The sequence below is a fragment of the Penaeus monodon genome, chromosome 6, assembly GCF_015228065.2.
Source record: "Penaeus monodon isolate SGIC_2016 chromosome 6, NSTDA_Pmon_1, whole genome shotgun sequence".
Classification (NCBI taxonomy): domain Eukaryota; kingdom Metazoa; phylum Arthropoda; class Malacostraca; order Decapoda; family Penaeidae; genus Penaeus; species Penaeus monodon.
Genome location: NC_051391.1, coordinates 46,162,720 through 46,168,938, shown reverse-complemented (window position 1 = coordinate 46,168,938; position 6,219 = coordinate 46,162,720).

The following is a 6,219-nucleotide window of genomic DNA, read 5'->3' as shown; positions in this document are numbered from 1 at the left end:
TTCCCTTTATTTAGTTTTTTTTCGCTTTTTCTCCCTTTATTTAGATGTATAGTCTTAATTATCTCTAATAAAAGCAGCTGAAAATCGGTATTTTGAGAGTGGTGTAATGAAAGCCAGAATATAGTTTAGATTTTTTTTTTTCTTGTCGGGATGTATAAATATGTGGTTTTGGAAAGATCTCGTTGTCATGTGATCGTTCTTACTGAAATTAGAAAAGAAAAAACATAAGGTTATAAATTCGCGCTAGGGAGAATATTTTTTTTTTCTGTCTCTTCTTCTAATCATCCTCCGTTTCTCTCTCCCTTTTTCTTATCCTCGTTATTTATTGCGACATTTTCTTTTTCCAGAGGATCTGACAGTACACTTGAGAAAGCTTCGGAAAAAACACATATCGTATAAGCGAAGTAATAATATACATTATAAACCGAAAAATAACTACATTGAGTTCAACATAAACCGTCCAAATTACCATTTTCTCTCACGATAAATTTTTTACAGAAAATGTAAGCATACAACCCGTGGTCACAACGAAGCTCCAGAACAAAGGGATGTAGTTAGTTATGAGAAAATAACTTGGCTGTATCTGGAACCTAGACACAAAGGCCATGATGTTAGGTGTGTCGCATTCAATTATATTCGGGTCCTTCTTTCCCGGGTTGATCTGCCCCGTTGGCGATTAATGGGGCTGTTGGAAGGAGCTGGCATGTTCATTCACGGGGCTCCCCAGCGGGGGCATGGAAAAGCCCTAAATTGTATATATGCTAATTACTGATGGTTGCTTGTGTAACTTCCAAGCAAAAAAGTTAAACACAGGGCTGCCCCCCGAATTTCCCCCAAATTTATTTTTACGCCCTTTGTCTTGTCCCCACCTACACAAACAACCCTAACATTTTCATGGGGAAAGATACACCCAAAACTTACCCCTTTAACCCAAATACACAATACTTACCATCCTAACTTTTCTACTTTGTTTAATCCCCCCCCCCTCCCCTCCCTCCCTTTTCACTCTCCTCTCCCCCACTCTCCTCTCTCTTTTTCTCTCTCTTTCTCCCCCCTCCCTCTCCCCTCCTCCTTCCCCCCCTAACCCCCTCTCTCACTCTCTCCTCCTCTTCCCCCTGTCCCCCCCTCCTTTTATCAACACAACACAAAATACCCTAAAATACATACCATATGGTAAAATAAAAATGTAAAATTTTACATTATTTAAAAACTTGTATCCCTAAAGTGTATATATGGTTACCCCCACACACCAACCACACAAACACAACACACACACACACCCCACAACCACCCCACACACACACACACACCACACACACAACCACACCCCAAAACCACACCACACCACACAAAACCCTTACACACAACCCACAAACCAACAAAACACACACCCCCCACAACACACCAACATCACACAACACACCAAAATCCAACACAAACACATCCAACAACAAACACACAATAACACAACAAAACACACAACATCACACACAACAACAATAACAACCCCAACACAAATACAACACCCAAAAACAACAAACACACACATCCACACCCAAACACCATCCCACAAAAAACACAATCCCACACAACACATACACACACACAAAACACAAACAACACCCACAAACAAAACACCAAACACACAACCCACAACCAAACCAAAAAAAACAAACCACACCCCAACACCAACACAAACACCAATGGTGATAATTTTATATATAGGTATTATATATATAATATAATATATAATATAATTATAATATAAAATATATATAATGAAAAAGATAGGTAGGTAATAGATAGATTATAGATAAGAAAAGATTGGTTTAAATAAAGTATATATATGGTATATATAATGTAATAATATAATGAAATAAAATATTAAAAATATAAAAATAAATAATGAATAATAGATATAATATATTATTTAAATATAATAATACAAAACCCTACATACACTACTGAATAAATTTTGTGAAATTGTATGTATAAATATATTAATATATGATATATATAATATATAAAATTTATATATATTATAATTATTTAATGTAATATTTATATGTATATAAAGATATGTTATATGGTTGGTTTTAAAAATATATATAAAGAAGAAGAGAGGGAGAAAAAAGAAAAGGGAAAAAAAAAGGGAAGAAAAAAAAAAGATGAAAAGAACACAAGAAAAGAGTGGCAAAACACACAAAAAACACAACACACCCACCAAAAACAAAAAAACAAAAAAAAACCCTGGTCCCCCCCGGGGAAAGGGCAAAAATCAACCCCGAAAATTTTTCAAAAAAAAAGGAAAGAAAACGAAAGGGAAAAAAAAGGGCAAATACAGAAAGAAAAAAAGCCGTAGAAAAAGGGGAAAAAGAAGATAATAAAAAAAAATAAAAAAATGATAAAATGAGAATGATTAAAAATTTAAAAATGATAAAAATAAAATAATAAGAGTATAATCCCTATATATGCTTGTCCAGGGGAATTTTTGAACAGGGAAAAAAAATGAAAAAGGCCCCCGGAAAATTATGGGGGGTTACACCATTGGGGTCTTGTAGAAAAACAAAATTTAAAAAAGTATTGGGGTTTGGGGGTTAAAATAAACTTTTTAACAATTGCGATTTATCTGGTTTTTTAATCTTCAATCAGTGAATTTTCCTCTCCTCTTTGTTCCTCTCTTCCTTTGTCTCTGCCCCCCCCTGGTCCCCCTTCTCCTTTGTTTTCTCCCCCTTCTCTCTCTCCCCCCCTTCTTTTCCCCCTCCCTTCTTTTCCCCCCCCCTCTCTCTCCTCCTCCCCCCTCCTCCCCCCTCTCCCCCCCCTCTCCCCTCCCCTCCCTCCCTTCCCTCCCCCCCCCCTTTCCCTCCCCTCCCCCCCCCCCCTTTTTCACCTCTCTTTTTTGTTTTTTTCCCCGGAATTTCCCCCCCAAAAAAAAAAAATAATTCAAGAAACTGCAAAAGTTTGGTTTTTTTTCTCGTTGCTTAAAAAAAAAAAAACTGATTATCCTATCTGGCCCCGCTATGTCCCCTTTGAAAAAAACTTTTCCAAAAAATTTTTTTTGGCCCCCATAAAAATATGAAAAAAAAAGTCTTGCCACTTATTAACTTCTCCCAGCAAATTCTTAGCAGAGTTAAAGAGGGAAAATAAGAAAAAACAGAAAAAAAGTAAATTTTTTAAAAAAAAAATATTTAAACGACCTGTTTTTTAAAAGGGGGGCGCAAGTTTTTTGGGTTCGAATAGGGAGGGCCCGGGGCCCTTGTTAGCAGTGTTTGTAATCTCAGAAGAGGAAAGATATATAAAGATTTCGTAGTTTAATGATATATATCTCTTTTTTTTCTTTCTGTCTCTTCCTTCTATTCTCCTTCCTTCTTCTTCTTCGCCTCGTCTTCTCCAACCCCACTTTTTCCTCTTCTTTATTTTCTCTTTCTGTTTTTTTTCCGTTTTTTTCTTCCCCTCCGCCTCGTCTTCTGCTTCTTCCTCTTAATACTCTTCCCCGTTTTCGTCCTCGTCCGCCGCTTCCTGCTCCCCTAATTATTATTATTCGTCGTCCCCCCCCTTTCCCGTCCACTTTCTCCCTTCTCCTCCCCTTTCCTCCCCCTTCCCTCTTTTTTCCTCCCCCTTCTCTCTTCCCTCATTTCCCCCTCCTACCTTTTCTCCCTCCCTCACCCCTTTCCTCTTCTTTTTTCCCTTCCTACTCTTTCTTTTTCTTTCCTTCTTTTTTCTTCCCTCTTTTTCCCCTCCTACCTTCCCCTCTTCCTCCTTCCTTCACCTTTCCCCCCCCCTCTCCTCCTCCCCCCCTCCTTCCCTCCTCCTCCTCCCTCCTCCTCCTCCTCCTCCTTTCCTCCTTCCTCCTCCTCCTCCTCCTCCTCCTCTCCCTCCTCCCCTCCTTCTTCCTCCTTTTCCCCTCCCTCCCTTTCCTCCCCCCCTTCCTTCCTCCCCCCCTCCTCCTCCTCCTCCTCCTCCTCCCCTTTCCCCTCCTCCTCCTCCTCCCCTCCCTCCTTTTCCTTTCCCCCTTTCGGGGAACCACCCCACTCCCGTTTTCCCCACGGTATTCATGAGAGATATGAGATGAAATCCTTTGATATTTAGGACAGATTTGAAATATTTTTTTCATCATCTCTGTTTATATCACTGATAAAGGTTCTACAAAAATATTTCAGATAAGTTCGTGTTTATTTGCATTGAATATAAAATATAGCGATTTTTATTTTTATTTTTTTTGAATTATTATGACGTTTGTTTAGCTTCATGGAGACGTTTCCCCGATATGTTTCACACGGACCGAAATTCTTTTTTAAAAAACCATATAAAAATAAACATAGAACGTTGAGAAGCAGTCCCACGATATGCATGTGCATCGAGAAACACGAAGCGGGATGAAGATGCTGCATCCTTCGCTGTCTCATGGTGCGTAACTCCGGCAAAAAAAAAAGAAAAAAGAAAAGCCAATCGCTGTTCAGAATTTACGTAATTGAAATGTCTCTACGGCTGGATGTCTGTTCATTGAAAGGTTTAATTGTGATTCTGCTTTCATCTCGGTGTATCGTGGTTTATCTGTGAGGGATTTATGCTAAGGGCCCTTTCTCCTTATGTCTTTGGAGAAGCAAAACAGCGAAAAGGCTACTGAGATTTCCTGGTCATCCCAGGATCCCAGCATCTTCTTCTGGCGAAGAGGATGCTGATTGTCCGAACGACCTTCTCACAGGAGTCTCTTGCTCTTTGATATGTTTTATGTAAACAGAATAAGCTTGCGTTTCATATCATTTGGCTTATGACACATTGGTAAGCGTAGCCCGTTGTAACAGTAGCACGATTCTAATGTCTGCGAAAACAAACGTTTCACATGTGTTAGTAAAGAAAAAAATCGGTTTATGCGGCTGGTCTTGCCAGATGTAAGTAGCTATTTCCTGCAGTGACCTGTTCCTTATGTGGCCATGCTTACGGGCAAGTACATCTTCGTATCGCATGCATGTACTGACGCAGGCACGCACGGGGGCCCCCCACGCACCGCACCGCGCACCACGCACCCGCCAACGCACGCACGCGCCCCGCAGGTCACGCCCAACGCGCACGGGGGGCAACGGGACGCCCCAAGCACCAGCACGCACCGCAAAGCCCCGCACGCACGGCCCCGCAAAGGGACCCGCACGCACACGCACGCAAAGCTCGCCCCACCACCCCCAACAACAAACAACACACACACAACACACACCCCACACCCAACACAAAACACAACCACCCACAACCAAAACACCACACACACACACACACATTCCCTGTGTGTGTCACAGATGCCATACATCTCCTTGTGTCACTGTACTCGCGCAATCCAAAATATGCACTGAAGCTAAGGTTACATCCCCCGATCACGATAAGCTCCAGTAATAACAAGAATTCAAAAAAATACAAGGAAAATCATATCCCCATTCCTTTGTGAAACCGAAAAAACACAGCCTCGAACTTCAAATCGCGCCGATCTCACGTTCAAAAAGATATAGGCGATGGTTCAAGTTGACGGACAACGCATGACCCTTCGCCTGTGTGCCTCGCCGTTGTGCCCCGTTTTGTGTATAGTCCTCCCGTTATAGCAATGCGTGTCTCGAGGTGCTGACTCTTAGTCTAGGATCGTGTTTTGTGTTGATTAGCCCATTCCCGTCCTAGGATTGTGTCCTGTGTTTACTCTTGTCCTAGTACTGAGTCTTTATTGTTTACTTTCGCTCTAAGATTGTGTCCTGCATTGTTTAATTCGGTCTTAGAACTGTGCTTTGCTTTGTTGTTTACTCCCGACTTAAGATTGTCTCCCGTGTCATTAACCCCCGTCCTATGACTGTATTCTGTATCGATTATTCCTGTCCTAGGATTGTGTCTTGAGTTATTGACTCCCGTCCTAGGATTGTGTCATGTGTTTACTCCTGTCCTAGATCTGTAGCTGATCACTCCCGACCTAGGATTGTGTTCTGTGTTGTTTGCTCCCGACCTCGATTGCATCATGTACTGTCTACTCCTGTAGTAGGATTGTTTCCTATGTTTGCCCCTGTCCTAGGATTATGCATCTTTATTTGTTTTCCTCCCGAACAAGGATTGTGTCCTGTGGTGTTTACTCCCTTTCTAAGAGTGCACTCTATGTTCTTTATTGCTGTTTTAGGAGTCTGAATGCTATGTTATCTACTCCCGTCATAGGGATTTTGAGCCTGCATCATTACTCATGGGCCGTAGGGG